The sequence below is a fragment of the Eutrigla gurnardus genome (assembly GCF_963514095.1).
Source record: "Eutrigla gurnardus genome assembly, chromosome: 1".
Lineage (NCBI taxonomy): Eukaryota > Metazoa > Chordata > Actinopteri > Perciformes > Triglidae > Eutrigla > Eutrigla gurnardus.
The window spans coordinates 8,934,057-8,957,245 of NC_139915.1; the positions used below are offsets into that span (position 1 = coordinate 8,934,057).

The 23,189-nt window shown below is 42.6% G+C and overlaps 1 protein-coding gene across 4 annotated transcripts in view; it reads left to right on the top strand.

The window, feature by feature from the left end:
• The window catches only part of fam189a1 (family with sequence similarity 189 member A1), a 76,124-nt gene that overhangs the window by 1,722 nt on the left and 51,213 nt on the right, over nt 1–23,189 (top strand). The window lies entirely within an intron of this gene.

Genomic DNA, 23,189 nt, shown 5'->3' on the forward strand with positions numbered 1-23,189 from the left:
CTTTGGAGCCGATTAGTCGTCAGGAAGCAGAGCCAGTGTGGTAACCGGTGACACGTAAGCATAGGAGAGGGACAGAGATACAGTGGGATACCTTGCGCTTGAGATGTTGTTTTCCTCCTTCATGTGAAATTTTAATAGTGGTTTCTGTAAATATTTATGAATGCACACATCCCTGATTTCCTGCCAGAGACCCAGAGCAGAGCGGCTCCATTAATTATAGAGGCAGCAGGGCAGAGTGCAAGGGGTGAGGGGAGGTGCGTGGCACAACAGCCATCTGTGTGTGTGTGTGTGTGTGTGTGTGTGTGTGTGTGTGTGTGTGTGTGTGTGCAGTGATGGAAATATAAAGTGTCAATGGATGGATGTTCTTCTATGATAAGAGGGAGAGAGAAGAGAGAGGACATGTGTTGGTGCCTGTATGTGAGGGAGTGTATAGTTACAGGGCAATAGTCGTAACCACAGGGGTCAGAGGGCAAAGGTCAATGCACATTCTTCATCTGTGCCTCGGGCTCATCTGAGGTCTGCTGCATCTTACCTTCTGTTGTCTTGACGCACCTTCGTCTCCTGACTGCACATCTATCTAGTTTTTTTTGTGATATTGCATCATGCATATCAACCAAAACCAAATCTACAGCTGCAGACTAGAAACTATTATTATTTAAATCTACAGCTGCAGACTCGTTGTTGCATATAATGTTACATTGTAATGTGAAAACGAACAAATGATTTGCAAACAAATCCCATCCTTAACATTTTTTTTTAATAACCATCCAGTTGGAAGAAACTCATTAGATATAAAAGACATTTTGTACCAAAAAACTAAAATATATAGTTCTTGTGTTTTTCATTTATGAAGCAATGAAACAGGAAATGAATGTCATCTTCAATCATTTAAATCCCAGAACAAACCCAGTATTTCATCTTGAGTGAGACCATAAATCTCCCTGTTTCTAATGCAGCCAAACTGTGAACAGACAGTCATCATTGACCTTCACTCTTGGTTAAATTCTGCTTCACATTTAGTATTTTTGTACTTGAGCTTAACGGACTATAGTAAGAAGTAAATGAATCCCACAAAATAAATGTTTCACCTCATCAATGAAAAGTGTCAAAATGTCAATTAGTAAATTAAATTTGTTGCCGTAAGTGTTAATTTGTATGAAGGGGCACTTCAGAGAGCGACTGCGTGTAAGGAGAGGATAAGATACGGTTTGGTGCTGTAACTAAAAAACAAGAAAACTACACTGAGACTAACCGTCGGCCTCAGCGGTGCCATAATGCAGATCATGTGGCTGAGCTCAGCTCTCCATCTGGAGACTGGTGAAGTGATCTGTCAACAAGCAGTCTGGAAATCAGTCTTTGGTAAAGGTGAGCGCTATAACCTGCATAAACACTGCAAAATACGTTTGAAATCTCAACATGTAAAAGGCTTATTTGGGCTTAAATGTCGACTTATAATAGCAGAAAATGCAGCAACTGTGGTTATTTGTGCAGCGAGGAGCTGATTCAATTAGAAAACTAAGTTTGTGAGTGTAAATAAGAGAAATCAACAGCATCTCATTTAGGTGTTATGGGATGCTTTTTGCAGCTCCGCTCTGTAATCTAATAAAAAGAGTGAATTCATAGACAAGAGCTTGCCTTGTGTTAGCTGGAAGACTCTGCAGAGCTAATCTAGTCCTAATTTTAGAAAAGGAAAGTGTTCATTCTCTCTGGCTCCGTGTGTGAGTATCGCGTGACCCTGAAAGGAGGCCTTTATCCTGAATGTACCAGTTTTGATGAACCTCTGTCATCCTGCAGACAAGTAACCCTGTCACCAGGAATAACCAGCTTCTCCACAACCGGATTCTCTTATTCTTTTAGCTGGTAAATGTAGTTTAGCCTGCTGCCATGATGATGAACCGAGCTAATGAGGAAGGTGACCCAAGGTGTGTGTGTGTGTGTGTGCGTGTGTGTGTGTGTGTGTGTGTGTGTGTGCGTGGTCACTGTGGGATGTCATTAAGGATCTCTGCGTGATGACTGGCATTGTGGGATTTCATCATAGTCACAGCGAGAGAAGGTGTAATCTTTACTTCCTACACAGTGGAGCCTACACACACACACACACACACACACACACACACAAAGATGTCCCACTTCAGTTTATCAATGGATCTGTTTCCTTTATCCTGATTTACCACACTCTGGAGAAAAACATGTTTTACAGCTTTGATGTGAAGAGTCGTGCGTTTGACAGCAGACTATCACACAAAGACACACAGACACACACAAACACACACACAGACGTACACACACACATTCACACAGATTCACACACACACACACAGACACACACTTACCTGACCAACAGAAACTAGCCCCACCAGGTATCTTGCTCTTCCTCACACCGACCCCGGGCCTGTAATCATCTCACAGCCCGGCTGTAACTCTTTATCCAGCCGCAGTCACTTCCTGTAAATGTCACTTCTGGTGGCAAAAGATGACGCAGCTCTGGAACCAGGAGCAGCTCAGCTCCACCACACGGCCGCCTCCACCCCATCAGCAACATTACCAGCAGCTCCACCTGTTGGCGGTGAATCGCGGCGCCCTGCAGGGTTTGGCCAATGAACGAGGCATCATTGCTGAACGAGCCAAAGGGCATCTGCAGCTGTCAGCAGCTGTGACATAGAGATTAAATTACCGCTCACCTCGCATCTCCACAAATTACAGCTCGGAAACCATCCAAGTGTCTCAACGCGCAAACCGCCTCTCTTCTCCCTTCTCATTTCCTGTCACAGAGAATATAAACAGTTTGGACTAAACATGTGAATGTGTAAATCCATCAGAAGGAGTTATTGTAGGCATCATTTACAAACTCACATAGACTTTGATGCCTTCTCTCTCCCTCTCTTTGTGCCACCACGACATTCCCTCCCTCGCTCTCCTCTCCAGAGAAGGCCACTGCTCTTCTTCCCCCTCCTCCGTACTCCTGGTTGTGTGGAAGAAGATGAATGTTGATTATGAAAGTAACACTCCATTACACACAACAGACGTCGCCGCAACAAAGGCGGCTTAAGACTGTATTCTTGGTATTTGTTGTGAGGCATTTCTCTCTGCCGCAGTTCCAACACAAACCGTCAGCAAATTCAGCACTAATCTGCCTGAGTGTGTGTTTGTGTTTGAATAGACGGCTCCAAAGTGTTTTGTCGGGGGTGTTGTGTTTTCAGGGCATATTGGGAGACTGCCTTTTTTATGAGTTTGTGGATGGAGGGCAAAAGGCAACTTTGGAATATAGTTGGCAAAACAGTTTTTTTAGCGATGCTTGAGGGTTGGTGAGCTGTCGGCTGGCTCGAGTTTGTTTGTTGACTAAAATATTTCACCAACTATCGGATCACCATGAATTTTTTACACAATGTTATTCCCCATTCCCCAGAGATTCTTCCAACTGACACTGTTGTTCCCCGACACAAGGTTTTGTTTCATTGCTCCCAGATATTTTTGGGTTTATGAGAAAATACCTGCAACACTACATTACATTCCCATCGACCGTACTTTGAGTTCAGTATTGAGAGCAGCAGTTAGACGAAGGCAAAGAGGTGAAAGGTTTTCATTTGATTGTTTAGTTGCCTGGTTCTGCATTTTCTGCAGCAAGGGAGTGCCATTAATCATCACTCATTAACCGGCTTATTAGGCTTCCGTGGTATCCTGGCAACAGCTCATGAGACACAAACATGCAGACACACATGTGTGCGCACATGTAGTCATACTTAGTGTTCATTGAAGGACTGGATACAGATTGAGCAGATCTGTTTAAAATGAATACATTCAGAAGTGGTTGTTGTCAGGAACACTGAAACTTTATTTTTTCAGTTTTTTAGTCATTACATCAAAGTGAACGGAGAGAAGTGTTGCGTTGCGTTCAGTCGGTCGCCTACTGTCTCTGACTTCAAAGTGAATATCAATTCTTCCTCCACGGTGTCAATCGAGTGTGAAGCGTTTGAAGTTTTTCACTGTATGATTTTACAAAAAGATCAACGCTGCTCAAAAAATGTAAGGGGACACTTAATCATCACAGTATAACACCAAGTCAGTTACTCGTAGGGGTATCTGTCATGGTCTTGAGTTTTGGTTTGTTGATTTCTTTTATTTTGTAGTTTCTGTCTCTCGTGTCCTGTGTTAGCTTGACTTCCTGTTTTAGTTTTCCCTCCCCTTTTCTGTAGCACCTGTGATATTACTCTTGTTAGCCTGCCTTGTTCCCTTGTGTCTTCCTCCAATCAGGTTCAGTCTGCCCACCTGTGTCTTGTTTCCCAGTTATGGTTGTATTATTCTATCCAAGTCGGAGTTCTGGCTAAAAGACAGGACGTTGCCGAGCAACACGCACTGACACGCCCCCTTTAAGTGCCCTGTGTGAGTTGGTTTTCTTGGTTTTGGACCACTTTGGTCGTTTAAATGGCGATTTCCATCACTAGTATTACTGCGACCTTACTGCTTCCGTATCTCTGCCTACAGGGAATCCCTCTTGTTGTGAGTGCAATATTGAAACAAAGACTTAATTTCAAAATAAAATGAAATTGTAGTCCAAATGTCTTCGTTTGGACTTTTACTGTGGAAGTGACGTCATATCCGAGGTCCGAGTCGGTTCACAGAGAAATCAAGGATGCACCATTAGTCTCCGGTGTACTAGACTGTGTGTTCCCTGCGTCTTTGTCAGGAGACGCCATGGTGAACGTTATGCTGCCTGTAACATCAGCAGACGGGTTTGGTGGGTCAGAGATGGTCTGGGGAGGGACATCCTTGAGGGTCCCACAGACCTCCATGTCCTAGTCAACGGTACCCTGACTGCTGTTAGGTCCCTGGATGAAATCCTCAAAGGGATTGTCAGTGCTTATGGGGCGCATGTGTGATTTAATAAAGTGCTCAAGTGTTGAGTGTTTAGTCTTTGAGGATTTTGTGAATAAGTTTAGTATTGAGCTTAATTGAGTCCTAGTTCGATAAAGTAATTTATGTCACTCATGGATTTGTATCCCTTTGTCTGTTTTCTGGTCAGTATTAATTTACTGTTTTCTTGTAAAACCGATTGAGTCAGTACACTTTTCTTTTCCTTCCTTTATTTTAGCACAAGGTGATTAAATCTGGAGCTTCCAAAACATACAAGCTTTATTGTGCAGCATGTTTGTTTAAAAGTCTACTTAATTTACTATTAATCATGGCTTATCTTAAAATCCATGCGGTCAGATTCATGATTGCTTGGAATATTTATTAGCATGCATGGAGCCATTAAAGGATCAGTAAACGCCAAACTTACTGTACATTCAGGACAGATAGATGGTTTTATTTTCAGTTCTAATGCCGTGGATACTGAGACAATCCACTGAGCACACTGTTAACAGCTTTCTTCAGGAGAACGTCAAACATCTCCTGTGTGTTTTATGTAATTGAGCTGATTTTTTTAAACAATCACAGGTTGTAGAAGAAGTAGAAAGCTTATTTTTTTTTAAAGTTATCACGTCCGGTTGCAAACATGATAAAAGCATTATTCTGGGCCTCGACACAGAGCTCCACCGGCTGTTGCTTGATGCAGCCTTTTAATCCCAGCTGTCAATAGAGGCCGTGGCTCCTCGGCTGCTTTACTCATCTCGTCAGTTTAGATTAAATGGAGAGTGCAGTCAGCACACATGCTCTCAGACCAGACCACTCACAGCCGGACCGGCCTGTCTAAAATCCCCTATTGATCAACTAATTAGATGGATTCCATCAATCATCACACTACTGTTTACTTTCATTTTTTGCTTGGTGTTTTTTTTTTTTCAGAATCTTTACACCGACCTCTCTCTTATGGTTAAAGCGGGCATGCGGTGTGATGATGTCATGTTCTTTGAGTCCGTGCCGAGGTGTCGCCGAATGGTTGTAATTCACTTTCCTGCTGCACCTTTTCCATAATAAGTAAGTAGGCACTCAGCCTGCTGCTACTCATTACTCTGAGGATCCTCCAGTGCATCCTGCCCCCACTCCAGTGCTCCCAGTAAGCACCATAATGGTGGAAAGAACAGTTTGTCCTTGCTCCCACTTCTGCACACACACACACACACACACACACACACACACACACACTATAGAGAGAGAACCTCTAATATTTCAAGCTGTCACTTTCACTTAAATCTCTGTGTCGATGTGCCGTTTGAGCCAGAGACGGATCCGATTTTTGGGGTCTTTCATGATCTGTATTTGACACCGGATACAAGATAATCTGAGCTTGTGCAGTGTGTTCAATGTTCAAGGATCCAAGTCCTTTTGTTCCATCCCATCCTCCCTTTTTTTCCCTCTCTTCGCTGCATATCACCTAATGAAGCAAAGAAGGAACCTAGCCCAAAACCTGGCATCGCACTACGCCTGGTTGGCAAAGCAGTCATCTGTGACAAGCGAAGAAGAAATATGAATGTTGGAGGTTTGTTTCTGCGAAGGGTCAGCAGTCGCACAGCGGGAGTCCTGACGCAGAGGGTTCTGGGGGGAACATACGCAGAGTCATCAGGTTTTTTTTGGGAGCCTCCAGGAACCCTTTTAAACACATCAGTTCTCTGAAGAACTTGGGGATAGTCTATCAGGTCCCTGGAGGAACCCTGTTTTTCAGCATAGTCAGGAACCACTTTGGGTGCAGAGCACTATTTCTTAACCGTCTGAGGTCCCTCAAGGAAGAAGCGTTCAGAACGAAGCTGTAGCAGACAGAGATGTTCATGGTGTTCTCTGACTAGTGAGGACAATGTCTCCTTAGTAGTAGTATGTATGTGATTTCTTTCCACTGAGGTAGATGGAGATGGCATTTCTTTATCTAAAACATATCTGGAGGGGATCTTTTAAACACTCCAGAAGGATCAAACACATTTGCGCATGCATACACATTGCATCTCTGTACACACGCACGCGCACACACATAAAACACAAGCAGCCTCCATTATGCATCATTTTGATCTTTTGAAGAGTGAAGCCGTTGATGTGTGATGAAAGCTGAGTTTCGTGTGTTTCTGGACGTTCTCAGACCTGCACTGACCCTGCAGGTACGTGAGAGGATGGAGATGGAGCGAGACGGTGTCATGTCAGGGGAGATTGTTTTGTGTGTTGAATGTATGATATATTCCTATGAGCATACATCACAGATCTGTCATGAATCCTGCTCTTCTTCCCTCTGCCTGCTCTTGTTTGTAGTGTGACCGTGTGTTGCTCTGACCCGCAGCCGGGGACGTGTCTGACAGAATGCTTGATGCTGCACTTCTTTACAAACAGCCCGGACCCGGCCGCCAGCAGGTCTGCCTGCAGACTGTTGAATAGAAAAGGCCAACAGGGTTAAACTGAGCTCACAGGGACGGAGGGAAACCAGAACAGGGCAGCGAGGGAAGACGGCCAGAGGCGACCGTCTGTCGTGGGGTTTAGATATTCTGAAGATGAGGGCGTGGCGTTGAGGAGAGCACTCGTGGCTGCTGCAGCTGTACGTGACACCGTTGATTCGCCGGGGCGTGTTGATGTCAAACCCACCAAGAAATGGACGCTTTATGAAGCAGACGCGTCTTTTTATTTGGACTGAATGGAGAGTTTAAGTTGTCAGTGAACTGACAGGCATTCACATCCTCCCCCTGGCTTTGGCCTGATGTTTACAGAGTTGTAACAAGAAAAATATATTATAAAGAGCTTTTCAGCGGCATGCTGTGGCAGGCCATCATCAGTGTCACAGACAGACGGGGCTTTATTGTGCTTGATTTCCATCCTCTACCTGCTAGTGAGCCGTGACTTCCTCCTGAGGTAACAAAGCTGACGGCCGTGCCACCCTGCTGCTTTCTATGGCTGATCAATAGGAAAGCCTGCTGACTGGAGCCGGCCTTTGTTCTATGATTAGCAGCTGTGTTGTGTTGGATGGTGCTTTTATGTGTGTACATATGTGGGAGGGCAGGTCAGGTGGGTGTGCTTGTGTATGGAGATGGATAGACATAAGGGTTGTTGGTTTACGCTCTACAGCCGAGCAACAAGCTGCGTATTGGTGTGTGCGTACGCCTCTATCAGATAGCAAAACACATTTTGTCTCGCACTCCTCCGATTGTAGTCGACCGCTGAGCTGAAAGCTGATTAAAGAGGTTAATGAGGAGGTGAGAAAGATAAACCGAGAGCCTAAAGACAAGTCTGAGAGGCATTTCGTCTCTTGCATAAATGCTGTTTACATTGTTCTACACTGTCTGAGCACAAAATGAAACCCATTTTGAAATAAAAAGAAACTAGAATTTCTCCTCCAAAAGGAAGAAAATCACATTAAATGTGTTGCTCAACAAGATGTGACTGCCTATGTGGGGATGGTGAGTGTTTTCAATTAAATATTATTCATTCAATAGTTCTGTATTTAATAAAAGCACATTTCTGTCACTGTGAGGATGGACTAGGATTATAGTTGGGGAAAAAGGGCATTGATGGATATTATCGATGATGATGTCTTCAATGAATCGTTGTTTAATTAACTTTTGTGTTACATTTTGTAACAACGCGCTGTCAGTTCAGTAAGATTCTTTGCATCTCTGCTCCCTCAGAGGAGGAGAAGCTTCATTGGATGTTTAAGTCACATGCTACATGTACATCACAAGTTCCACTTTGTTGCATTTTGTTTTATCAAAACAATTTTTCCACTTCAGGTCTAAAAGGCAAGTCTAAAAACACCTATTTCAATATTTAGACTTTTCTTTTTTTTCCAAATATCTGATGTTCCCACTGAGTTTATTAATGAGTAAATTGAGAAACTGCACAGTTGCCCTTTGTGAGAGCAAACGTTCCCCACCGATGCCTTAAATACCAGGAACTCATGTCACGAGCCCATTGAAACATTTCATTAAATTAGAGAAGCTGGTTGCCTGGGGGGTCGTCAAGAGCTACTCCGTCTCTCTATATAATCTGAAATGCAGTGAGGATACCACAGTATGAGAGGAATATACCAATTTCCCTGTGGAAATGCATAATGAGGATGAAACCTGTCCTGTTTGGATAAATGAGCCGTGAGGATAAATTCTCCAGGTCGGAGGTCAAACCTTTACAGCAGTTAATGGTGTAAAGGTCACCAGATCCGTAGAAAAACACCACATTACACACACACACACACACACACACACACACGATCATTCAACATCTAGCAGTGGTCAGATTTGTCACCTGTAATGTAGTCGCCATTGTCTCCTGGTGGAGTGCAGCAGCATCATCTTAAAGTCATTTTTCATTGATAATAGCCTGAATGATGCATTTCCTTGTGGTTTCCCGCTCTTCATTCCGTCTCATCGATACAGGCGGGACCGGCAACAGGCAGACAAGCCAAACCGTTCATCTCTGGATGTTTTCCAAGGACTCCGTGTGTGTGCATGCATGTCCCTCGCTGAGTGTGCACGAGTGTGAAAGACGTTAAAAAGACAAAGGAAAAGGAGAGAATAGAGTACAGGACTGATTGATTGATTGTCAAACAAAGCTGCCTTTTAGAGGTTGAGTGCAAAAGCCTCCAGAAAAGACACGAGGGGATGTTAGTTTCTCTCCACAGTTTCCTCTGCACCATGTCTGTGCACATATCTTTATAATTATTACATAATCAGCAGTGATTGCATTACTGTTTTCAGATTAAGAACATGTATCTTTCCATCTCAGGTGCCTCATTTGACATCTTTCTGTACCTGTTGTGTGGTGCGTTGGAATGATGTCGGGGGAGAGAAGAATCTCTTATCCCTTGCCGTTTCTTGCTTAAGGGAACATTAGTAAAGCTAATTTAATTTCAAACTGTCCTGGGGCTGGAGTGGATTATGAGAGTTGCTGTTTTTTCCTCTCCTTATTCACAAGTGGATTTTTCTTTTCTTTCTTTTTTCCGCTGTTTGGGTTTTAGAAATATGTTTAATGTAAGAAAAGGGGATTCGTGGAAGAAGGAGAGTGGTGGAAGGTAAGGGGGGCACTGCTGCTGATTTTGACCCCACGCTGTAGGGGATGATGGGGGATGTGTGGGTGATTGCTGAGCATGAAGGAGGCCAGCCGTCCCCCGGGCCATCGACTAGTTCTCCCTCGGGTGGATATTTCCTCCTCTCCCACTCAGAGTTTTTCTTCTGGCATCTCTTCAGCTTAGCATGCCCCATCCTCCATCCACCCTCTCATAATCAACCCTCGTTTTGATCCAACTCGCTGCCCGTTTCTGTCCCTTGAGGTTGCTTCGCTGTGGGCTCCACGTTTCAGCTGTGGCTCTGTAGAGTCAGTGCCTCTGGGATTACGCTTTCAGATCTCAGGAGTGTGCACACGTTCTGTCGTGTGTGTGTGTGTTAAAGAAATCGTAATAGGTATTTTTGAAGTTTGAACATTTTATTCATTAAAAGATCAATCAAAAATATAATCTGCAAATTTCTGTAGTAAATTTAAAAAAAATGTGAGGAACATAAAACTGAAACTGTTTGCACACAACGAAATTCATGTTTTTAATGTGCCTTCGGCGGTGTTAAATATTTATCATATAAATTATAAATTACATTGTGGACACGATACCGGGCTATTTTCCAACTTCCAAGACATTAAGATTTTTCAGCAGGCGTCATGAAACATCTGACAATGAAGCCTGACTCTCCTCCAACCACTGAAGATGGTGGAATAACAGGGAAAATAAGAGCTAACAACAATCAACAGGCAGACAAGAGGCCATCACACCTAGAAAATCATGTGTTGCATTGTGACACCGTCTGAGCAACCAGACCCCCAAAAATAGAGCTTTTGATCCAGAATGGAAATGGAGGCATCTACTAGGGATCTATAACTGGGAAGATAGAAGCAGTCTTCTTATTCAATATCGACTTTGATTAGGACCTCTTCATGGTCGGTTACTATGGCAGCCGGAGACAGCTTGTTACCAGTCAGCATGCATTTGAGGGAGACAGGGGGATGGGGGTCTCTCTCTCTCTCTCGCTCTCTCTCTCTCTCTCTCCCTCTCTCCCTCTCTCTCTCTCTGTCGCCGGCTGTAACGAGCTTCAAGGGGAAGAAGAAGCGAGTGTAAGAAAGCGAAAGAGCCGCGGCGCATGAGTATCAGAGCTTCGAGTGGCTTATCGCGGGTAGTATGACAGACAGGCCGTGCGAGGGAGAACAAGCTGTATGAAAGCAAAGCGACGGCGGAAGCGTCAGAAGAGTGACTTTCCAGTTGCAGAACAAGGAGCGAGAGTGAAATGTCTCGGTTGAAGTCGATTACAGCTGCGGTTCTGTGGTGTAATGAGTCTGGTTGATGCCTCTGTATCCGTCTCATTAGCTGGCACTGGAGGAAACAAACAGTGTTTTGACATTTCTAGTTTAAATGTGTGTTTGTGGGCAATGTGCTCTCAGGCTTCTCCTGTACTTCCTTGCAGAAACAGACAGCAGCCGGACCAGACAGGATAATAAGCGTGAGGCCGCGTCTGTATTCTGAACCATCTCTGGAGCCGCTACTTGTTTTATGACTCACTCCGTTTCTTCCACTTGTCTTGTATCTGTTTCTTTCTCCTCGTGTTCCTCCTCCAGAGCTTACTCACCATCGTTGTTAGGCAGGGACGAGCCGGTTGCCCCCAGCAACATGTTCAGACATTTTGTTCGAGGTGCGATACTGCATAAAATAAAAGGTGCTTCTAGGGATTACTTTGATATTGGATTATTCTGTGGCTTTGATGCCTGAGACTAAGGCTATAGCTTCCTGTCTCAGAAGATATATTTTCTCATACATATCTATGTATTCAACCAGGACAATCTTCCTTTAATTTACAGTGGCCCTGAGAGCTCAACATACTGAAAACAAATAAAGGAATCCTCTTTGCAAATTGAACAACCAATGTGCAGCCTGTTTTTCTAAATGCTGCAAAGTGAGAAAACACAACCAAATATAGATTTCCGCTGTAAATACAGAAACGATCCTGCGACACAGGATGTAACGGAAATTAATTCCCAGCAAGGTCCTGCTGATTTGTAAATCCATGTTGTGTTTTCTTCATGTGTTGGATTTTTGTCCTTTTAAGAGTTTTGAGCTCTCAGGGCCACTGAACAAAAAGAGCCCATTTTAAAGTTGAAATAATCTTGTTAATGTATGAACAATATTCATAACATTTCTCTGATCCATTACCAATATTCAGGTTAGCCATATAAACATGACATTTTGACAGGCAAGATGAGAAACTGATATCACTGAGAAAACACGTCAAATATGATAAAGTCTGATCTCACTTTATGGTTTTTGTGCCTAATCTCTAAAAGATGAACTCCCATTCCTTCATTTCCACAACAGAAACTAATGAGTACCATACATGATGCATGAAGGTTGAGTTTTAGACAGTGTGATATCAATACATTAAAAATGTATGTCCAATATTGTTAATGCTTGATGAGAATTGATTCGGTTTAAATGGAGCCAAGAAATGTGTTCAACTTCCAAAGCGGAGCGTTTGAGAGCTACTGTCTTAACTAAGTGTCTTTCACTGATAATATAGGATTGTTTTTTTTTCTGGGTGAGTGGGTAAATCCAAACACATGAAAGGAGACCTCAGAGTCTGTATACGTGGGTATGATGTGATCTTTAAACAGGTGGGGTTTAAAACAACAGAAGACCTGTGGGCTTCAAACATGGAAGAGCAGCAGTCCTTTGAAACATGACAAGTGAGGCTCTGATCAAAATGTTACACGGTCAGACGAAGGGCAGAGGTGAACCTCTGAGAATGAACGCTAACCTGCACACGAGCAGAACAGTATGGTTGCAAAATGCACCTGTGAATATTTGTAGAATAATTAGGCATCAGAAACATTGACTTATTGGCTCTGAGGTCGATCAATACGTCCTCCGATCGAGCCATCGTTGTGATTGTGCATGAATGAGTGAGATTAGATCCTGATGGGCATCCTCTACCATCCATGTATGAATGTGTGTGAAAGGGTGAATGTAGACGTGAAGTGTAAAGCACCTTGAGCGGTCGAAAAGAGCGCTATAGAAATGCAGGTCCATCTGCCACGTTTCCTCTTTTTTTGCATTGTCATCTTTGCTCCCCGGTTGGGAGAGATCCCCTCTGTCTGCACTGCAGCCCACGTTGCTGCAAACTCCCACCTCCTGTCCTGGGGAGAGTGTAGACAAACCAACCAGAACAAGTTGCCAGCGCTGCAACACAAGCTTCATCAGAGTAATGGTGTTTGATGAGGCTGGAAGCAGCACTGGATTGAACCCTGGTGTCTGCAGTGTTGCAGTGTCCCCTTTAATCAACCAGCTACCTTTTAGACGTAATCACCCTTTAAGTCGATAGCATAAAAAGTGATTGAGGTCGTGTCCATATATCGTATGATATAAGTTGATATAATTATTGTGACAGGTCTCCTTTCCTTCATGCACCCTTAATTAGCTACATTTGCTGTGTTACGCTAATGTGTAGCAGTTTGTTAACAAAAGAAAAAGTCCTTTTGAATTAGATTAATTGAAAGAAATCGTGTTAACATTGGATTTTATTTAGATGTTACTGCCAGTGACGGTGGCTTAGCTGACTCTTTATTTCTGACATGGTTTGCTTGTAATTACGGTCTGAGCAGTATGACACCAATGTGTCTGAGTTTGCTATATCTCACCTTCCCCGACTTCTGTTGCAGAACACAGAGGGGATGAGCTAAAGCGTGTTTAATTAGGGCTGTGTCTGCGTAGCCCTGCAGTGTTCCTGCTTCCTCCAATAGAACAAATTACTCAACAGAACTTGCAGCAGGAGCAATTGAGCGCCTCTGCTGTGCAGCAGCACCCAGAGCTGTGCTCAGTCTCCGCAGATAAATGCCAAGAATCTTACATATTGTCACTGTTATGCGTTAATGCACGTTGGAGTGCAGTTTCTCACAGGTTTTCTGTTGACAGGGATGCTAATGTTTGTGTTTCCTTTTCCCTCTTAATGTCGTTCTCATACAGCTCGGTTCAGTAATAGAAGCAAGTGACACTGATGGACAGGCTGGGCTGATATCAGCCATAAGCTTTCACCCAAACTATTAATATCACTTATATATTTATATCACTATCTGCATTCTTTTTTTCCTACGTAGTCAGAGGAGACAAAAAACACTTCTGGAAAAAATAAATCTGATTTGAGCACATCGTCAAACATCCTGTGCTGTTTTGTTTTTACATTTTCAGATGAAACAAGGAAGCAAGAATGAAACTGAACATCCTTGACGCTGTGCTCCTTTTAAATGCGCCGCGTGTTCACATCCTTCATGGATATTCTTCATTAAAATTAAAGCTGTTTTTTGTTTTTTAAAGTGGAGATGAGCAAAATGCGTGTTCGTGTGTGAGATGAATAAGAGGAGATTGTAAGATGTGTGTGACAGGACTCCCATTATCAGCAGCATCCCCTCACAGTGTGTGTCTGACTCTTAACACTCCCCGCTGTGTCATTTTCCAAGGTCGGCTGATGTTCCTATCCACACAAACAACACAGGAGCGTTTTTAGAATTCCCAGTGGCTCTCGCTTTCTTTCCAGCAACAACATTTTGAAATTTATTGGCCGTTGAACAACAAGGCTGCCTTTTCTTTCTACTCAGCTTCAGGCTGAGGGGTGCAAATGAAGAGCAGTGGGCCTCCAACACAGCGACTCAATGCATCGATTCTCTTCATGTGCCATTGACTTGCATTTCGTTCAAGGCTGCGCTGCGCCTTCACAAGGACTAACCCCTCCTCCGTTTTTAATTGAGTTTCGCATTGAGGAGGCGTTCCCACGTGATTCAACTCTGTGGTGTTTGTGTTAAGGAATGAAATATCAAGGTGAAGAATATTTGAGCAGCGCATACTCAATACGACTCTCTGGGTTTCATGTGATTATCACTGGTATCTCCTTCACATTCCAGGAGAGTTTTAAGGGTTTGCAGTAAGTAAGAATTATGTTCTTTTTATCAAAAGAAAGTAAATGTGAGGTGAAAGGAAACATTCCCCTCCAACCACTTAAACCTTTATTGCCATAAGCAGAAACTATGTTTGACATTTTTGAAAAAACACCGATTTTAGAGCTCGAGTTTATCTTCTCTTTGAAATCTCTGCCAGAAAATGAAGAAGTATATTTCCCAACAATGTCAAACTATTCCTTTCAGGCTTCTATACAAATGAATTGCTCGGCTTATCTGAATTTCACAGATGGTTCGAAGTTTTCCGCCGAGTGGCGGCTGCGCTGACATCAGACAAGGTCACACCCGCCGCTGTGGTGGAGGTGTTGTTCACCATTTGGATTACAGGGATAATCCCTTTATTATTTGACAATATGTTACCTGAGTCTGGTCTGACCTCTGCAGTGATGTGATTGTGTGAACCGGGGCCTGTTTGTGCCGTGCAGAGTGTGTGTCTGTGTGTATGCTGTGTTCCACTAGGAGATGATGGTTCTGCCTTTTCTGCGTATTTGATTTATTGCCCTAAACTAAGACACGGTTATATGATCTTTGCCTGTGATTTGATCAATAGAAAAAATTACCGCAGCCTCCCAAAAGGCCAATATTGTTGTGTAGTAATGGAAATGCACTGCCACATGAGCAATGCTTTCTCCCAAAGTAATCCACATTGATTCGTGGGGCCACTTTGATGAATTGAGGGGGTTTTAGGTTTCGTGTTGGTCCATTGCACAGTTCCCTCTGTTATGTGAGTGGGTGTTTGAATCTAAGGCTATGGATCAGTCTTAATACAAACCTCCTTTAGGGCCTCCTTGAAAAACTACATAAATCACATAAAACATTGCATTTTCACCGTTTTGTGTTGTGAAACTTTTGATAAAAAACAAGAGAGGATGTCCTCGCTATAGACGATACTTGGCTGTTAATCAATTATTTTTTCATATGCTAATGATTAGTATGTGGGTGAAAAGCCCTATTAATATTCATCAAAATGTGGGAGCTCATTTGTGCATTCATTTGACAACAGGCCGTTCATAATTCAAAGCAGCAGGACTACAAAAAATTAAATAAATCATCTTTGTACTTTGTCTGTACAGTGATTCAGTCAGAGCTCCATGTAGGTGGGATGCATTTTATCACCAGCGCAGCTGCAGCCAACTGCTTTTCCTCTCCATCAGCAGGTAGTTGTTGAAAAGATTACTTGAATGCAAAGTTTGTGTGCAAGCCGACATTTATCTGCATTCAGTAACGCTTTATTCAGGTGTTTTTGTCGACAACATCGTGGTGGGACACGAAATTAATTGGGGCAGAAATGCCCTTGAAAGTTAATCACACAGCCGTGAAATTAAAAATGAGGGGCAAACAAATCACAACTGCACAGAGCCAGCAGGGGCACACGATGCTGACTCCACACAAAGCACGGCACTGCATGAAGAACCGCCAAATCTACGAGATCTAACTGCAGCGGTAGAAGGTGGGCTGGTCTGGGACTGTGAAGAGGGAAAACCCAATCATCGCGGTACATCAGGGGTAGCTAGTAAAGGAAAATGAGGACACTTCAGATTATCACCGGCAAATTATAGTATAAATATTTTGTACCTGATACAAATGATATAGTGGCTACAAGAGAAAATGTACAATAAATAACAAACATTATGTTATAGTCTGCATCTCCTGTAACACTTATTTCCAATGAAATGGGGGTGAATTTATTTAACAACCCACATACCCAGGATGTACAGTGAAACAGGAAAAGATTATTTTTTTATTCAAGCGTCCCTTGTACTTACATATGACACCCAGTTAGTACCATGTTGATACCCCATTTATACTGAATAATTAAACTTTAATTTGCTGGCTGTAACCTGAAGTTTACTAGGAAAACAAATGCCAGCAGCAGAAATGAGACTTGGCCAAAATGTTTTTTATTTCCTACATCTCTATAAAAAATGCCCCTGAGAAGAAACCATAAATCACTTGGCTTGGCAAAGGCTTTTTGCCCTCGGGGCGTTCTCAAAGCACCATGATATAGCAGATTTTAAGGGATGTATTTCTTTATAAAATTGAGACCTTTGCAGGATGGTAAAATTGAAATGATTCCATTTATTCTCAGAGGAAATTTGAGACACACTTTCAAACACAAACTTACAGCTCTACCTCCCCGAAGATTTAATATAGAGATAATTAAGAGGCAGTGATCTCACACGAAGTCACAGAAAGCAGCGCTGAGGTTACGCTGCACATTTGCTCATCTGGTTTCAGCTGCTCTCTTTGTTTTATTTCTAATCTTCCTTTAGAGCTGCGTTAACTCTGCTTAATCGCATATAAAGTGCAATTAGTGTTCCTGTGTGATAATTGCGCTTGGCCACACCGGAAATCTTCAGCGAGTTGGGAGTCAGCCTTGCACATTTGTTTATGCCTTCCTTGATGAAATGATGAATGTGCTGTGTAGGGTCACACGAAGCCGAGCGTGTTCATTAGTCTGACGCATGCTTTTCCTAATTATTCTCAGAGAGAGAACTTCAAAACATTTCACAACAACCTCAGTCAGGATCAGCAGGATTTTAAAACTTAGAACATTTAGATCAGCTTCTCTTTTGTGTCTATTTGTGTTTACAAAACCAAAAGACAGATGTGTTGGATTCTTCCTGGAAAGTGTGCAGGGTTAGCTCAGAGAAGTATTGCATGACTATTTACAGTGCATGGGTTTTCTTTTAAAATTTCATTGGGTTCAATTCGATGACAGGAAATCCACATTAAGATCTGGAGCCTAAAGATCATCACGGTTTATACTTTGGCATTTAACACGTGAGGGCAAAACCATAAACCAATCCCAACATCCTACGGAAACCGTCACATAACTGTAAATGTACTGTGGAAAGGTTGCTCCATGATGGTACTTGAGGGTGCCGTTTTGAAGGACTGTCCTCGTGGAAGTGGTGATTTTTGTGTTTTTCACAACATTTGAAGGCATAAAAACAGCATTGAATTAGTTGCAGGATGTCACCATTTCAGGATTTGTCTGTTATGAGCATATACAATGAGGCCGCTTCTTAAACTGACATTTTGTTTTCTTAAAGATGACAAAAGTGCATGTTTTGGGGATGTATGGAGCAGGCTGATTTACATGGTGCCAACAAAAAACAATTATAGGCTTGAGGATTGACGGCTAAACATTGAGCTGAAACTCAATTTAAAGCTCCAAAGCTGCAAAGAGCTCCAGATTCACCGAGTGACTGCTTTCACGGTGTCACATCCTTTTCATATTGTTATATACAACGTTGTTCTAAAAAATATATTATAGCTGTGTATGCAAGCAAAATAAATATTAGGTGCAGAAGGAGAAGCCAAGCCCATGTAATGTTATCATGCAGACATTCTACTTTTCTATGCACCAACCAGACAAATTGTTTTCCTGCTGTTTCCATTCAGGTTTAGTTAAATATGCACCTTTTTAGATGAACAACCTACAACAATTGCATGGACATATGGCTTAATGCACCTCATTGGAGCTTTAAAGAGCACAGGAGAGAGTGAGTCAAAAGACTCGTGTGAGAAGTTCTTATCGATGTTTTCATGCCATAATTACCATAAATTTAAGCTGACAACAGCTGGGGTATCGTGAATAAAGGAGGGGACTATAAAGTTTATACATGCACCTCTGCAGGGAGTGAGTGTTTGATACTTAATATAGTAGAGCTTTAAATCACTCGCTTTATTCCTGGAGAGGAGAGGAGGCTGCACACTAAAGTCCTCGTGGGTGCTGTCGCCTGTCTCCTCCACTCTCCTCAAACCTTGTGTGAGGTTGTATCATATGAACGGCGATCACCCTAGGCCACAGCGCCCGGCTGATATGTAAGTGAGAACATTACCCGCTGGCAGGCTTGCATGGGGGGGACAAGACTTCAGGGGAATATTTAAACTACCATGAAAGAAGAAAAATAAAAGTGCAGTGGGCCCAGATATAACATAAGCAGAATTACTGGCTAGACCCTAACGGTGACACCTAAAGATTACCCTCTCACTTTGCCCGGAGTTTGATTTTCCTATAATGTAGTGTAACTAACACGCTGCAAATGTGTGCTCATGAAGGCGTGATTAACTGATTAAAGTGGCAGTAAAGCGTGCGGCTTTAATCACGGTTATACAAACCAGCGGACGCCAGCTGCCTCAGTCCCGCACAGTCACCACAACACCAACGTGTCCTGGAAATAGAGGCGAAACCCTCCAGTCGTCCTGAAAGTGTCACCCAAATTAATTTAGTATTCAAATCGTGGCTGGAGACGCTCAGACAGAGAACCTGGTTCAATACTTTTGAGACAAGTCATGGAGAACTTCAGGCAGATCTAACATCATCATTAAAAGGCACCGAACGAAGCTTGGTCGTAATCATTTGGAGGCCTTTCTCAGCGTTAATTGCTTCTTGACTTGAAAGTGTCGCTCAGCTGCCTCCCTCTGAATGATAGTGTGGTGTTTGTCTTAGTTTGCTCTAATGACTTGCAGTGGGGTTCTTCGCCTGCGGAGACATCAAACTTTCCCACCAGCACTGAGAACATTAGTTCGGTGCCTGATGAGCTGGTCTCACAAAAGAAATTTGCAGCAGATGGGGAAACTCTTTTTTAGATCCTATAGAACACAGATATGACTGAGCATTTTCTGCTTTAAGTTATATATTTGAAAAATCTGTAAATGCTTTAAAAATACTGCAGGGAATAGTGTCGTGCTGCAGCAGACAAACAAATTTAGGTGAAAATCAGTTTCCAAATGATCCTTTCCTTTTTAAAACAGCATTTGGGTGAAAATATTCGACTCTGTATTATCATTTAAATCCTAAATAAAATGTCTGTTTTGCAAGGAAATCTCGTCTCTTAGTGCTAATTGTGCAGTGAGCTCTTGTTATATACCAAATCTATGTCAAACTGCTTTTCCCATTACCTCCTGGGCCAAAGTGGCTATTAAAGCTACATTTTGGAAGTGGGTTTGGATATTAGGGAGCACATACACAAGAATATGGGAAAAGACTGGCAATCTGGCAATTATGGCAAATGTCAGATGGGCTGACCCACCTGGTGGGACAGAAGGCCGACACCAGCAACGTAGGGAAGACTTTGACCTGCTAGATGTTGGAATAGTTCATTCTGATATTAAGGCAGGTGGTACCGACCGTCTTCACCCATCAGGTGATGTCAGAGAGGTCAATATACCTCTCTGACATCACCTGTCACAAAACCAAAAATGCCCATCCAGAAGGTGAAGCAGCAGATAGAAGTTTGGTCACTAAGTGTCACATGCAGGTGGATCAGTAGCTTCTTTCTTTCTGTCTCTCACCTACAACCATGCACACGTTGCCTACTTTTTTCTTGTCGTTCAGCACAAAAAAAAAAAATGTATTACAATTGGACGTTTTAGCAAACCAAGGCCAAGGACCCCCAAGGCCAATAGAGACCCGGTGGAGGGACCCGTTATTACATATCATATAAAACGGTGTTCCTTATCAGACCGGGCCAATAATAATGTGTAGTGCAGCCTATAGTGCCATGTAGTACTTTGTAATGATGGATGTATACAATGCTAAGCCATTGAAATAATAGTTGGCGGATTGATATATTCATAGAACATATTTTAATTCTATGTTGGCATTTTGATTTTCTTATTATAGATTGTATTTATGTTAAGGTGGATATATTTTACATTTGGGAAGTAAAAAAAGTTTGGGATCAAATTATTTCAGGGACCCCCTACAGTAACTCTGCGGACCCCCTAGGGGTCCCGGACCCCACGTTGAAGATCTCAGGTCTAGGCAATGAAAACGAACGAACTTTTGGACACGCAGTCTCGAGCACGGCTGGAGGGTTGATACGTGGTGGCTGTGAAAGCATGTGTGACCCCAGCGTGTTGGGTCATTTCCAACAGCAACTGTCACAACAACTTGTCTTCAAGACTAAAAAAAGAAAAGCAATTCCTGCATAATAAAGCAGCCTAATATTTATGCATGAACACACACACACACACACACACACACACACGCGCACACACACACACGCACACACACACACACACACACACACACTAAGGTATTTTTAGTGGTATTTCAAGTGAAGTATACAAACTTTCATTACAAAGCTCTTTCTGCAGTTAGGGAAATTAAAGATGCTGTCACCTGTCTATCATCCAAAGTATATTGTAGCAAAGTAGCTATACCCTCTCTTTGTAATTAAGTTGTCTTCTAGTTGATTTTCGCTGGCGTGAGGAATTAACAACAAAACATAAAACAGATTCTGTCATGCGTTGATTTTTATTCCAGTGTTTAGTTCCCACAGTGCAAACATATCTGCATAATTAAAAAGGAAGGGATTGATGTTTTATTTTCTTCCTTTTTTTCATACTCCATATTAATTTGTTGCAATATCAAAGGAGCTCTTGTGAAACGAGAAGTGTCAGTCTGTCTAACTGTATGTCAGTGATCATGCATGTGTAACGGGCCTGTGTGAAAGATACAGGGGATCTAATGGCGATCTAAATAAGGAAGAGAAGCTCCAGTCACCAAGCAGCCTCTCCTCTCCATTGTTCACATGCAACCCTGTGCACTTGCACCAGTGCAGATTAAACATTTAAAAGGGGCACACCGGGGCAAAACTCAAATATCTTCCTAGAGAACTTCATATATATTGCATATACTGAGGGTCGCTATATTGCGAATGAAAAAATGATTTGGCATTTCTTCTCGTTTCCATCATAGGATGATTGTAGAGTTTTTAAGGACGTGTTATCCAAACATCCCTGCTTTGAATATCTCTCTCCCTCTCTCTTCTCCACATGATCACTAGCTTTGCACGTAAAAAAGAAAATAAACTTGAAGTTTTATTCAAACAGGTGTACATGTGTTCCGTCAGGCTTGCATGAGATGAAAGACTAAGAAACGTGGCTGAAACATGTTCTGAATAGATGAGGTAGATGATGATCATAATAATGATGTGGTTAAAGGAGGCAGCTATAACATCTCTCCTTGGTGCCTACTTTCAGGTTTATCGTGGTGAAGTGTGAACTATCCACTTGATTTTTAATCCTTCCCTTTACATTGACGCTGACATGCTAATGAGTATTATGAAGCTGTTGGACCTCACCCTTCTACAAAGCAGCCGCGTTTATTATTCACATTAAATGCTTGTATCTTGATTGGATGGTGCCTTTTCTCTCCTGGAGGGGCGGGTTATTGTTTAGTTGTGGTTCACAATCAGACGGACGTTCGTGCTTTGATTCATGGATTCAGCAGAGGTACTACATACCTCCATGAGTGAGGGGAGAGCAGCGAAGGGTGGCGGTGATGCCACGCCCCCGGGCAGCAGCAGCCAACCTGCTGTTGTTCCGCTGTTTCCATGGCAACGGTGGTGAGGCGCTGAGCTCCGAAGCGAAGTGATGATATACAATGTTGGGGGAGGGGGTTAGGAAGGAGGAGCAGATGGGTGGGTGGAGAGAAAAGGGAATACTGTCGGAAACGGATGTTAGGGGAAGAAAACTGCTGCTGTTGTTGAAACAGCGGGAACACAAGGAGGCCAAATGCACACGTCTGTCTGTTAGCTTTGTCAGCATAAGCTCCAGTTAGACCTTCTGCAGTGCAGGGACTGTACAGCAGCAGCAATATATATATATATATATATATATATATATATATATATATATATATATATATGTATATATGTATATATATAGCAGCGAAGGTTAGTTGAAGCTGAAATTGTCACACAAGCATTAGGAGTTCAGGCCTTCCGATGCAGCTCACCTTCATTTGTCTTTCATCTGGGGACATCTACAACTACACACACACACACACACACACACACACACACACACACATCAAGGCAGAACTCTAGTGATCTTTCATATCCGATCGTATCCACATTTAGAGCTCTATTCTTTTTCCTCGTGTGAAATCTGGGCAGGTAACAAGGCCGGCATCACCAGAACTGTGACATTAGGGAAACGCCATCCATCAACCCAATGTAAGCCAGCTGTGTCAGACTAATTTTAGTTGGTTGGCCACACACTACACAGTCTACTACATCAGTAGAACTATTGTTATATGTGCATTTTGAAAACATTCACAATTAATGAATAATTCAAACAGATCCACCGGAGATGTCTTAAAAAATGGCCTTCTACTCACTGTCAAAACATGTACGTTGCATTTGACAGATCAGATTAAATCTACAAAATGTTAGTCACGTATTTTGGAACTGAAGTCTGATGCTCATTATTTTGCTGAAGCTGCTGATTGACTATAGGTTTATTTTGTGCAGGTTTAATATCTTTAAATGTGACCAGAATAA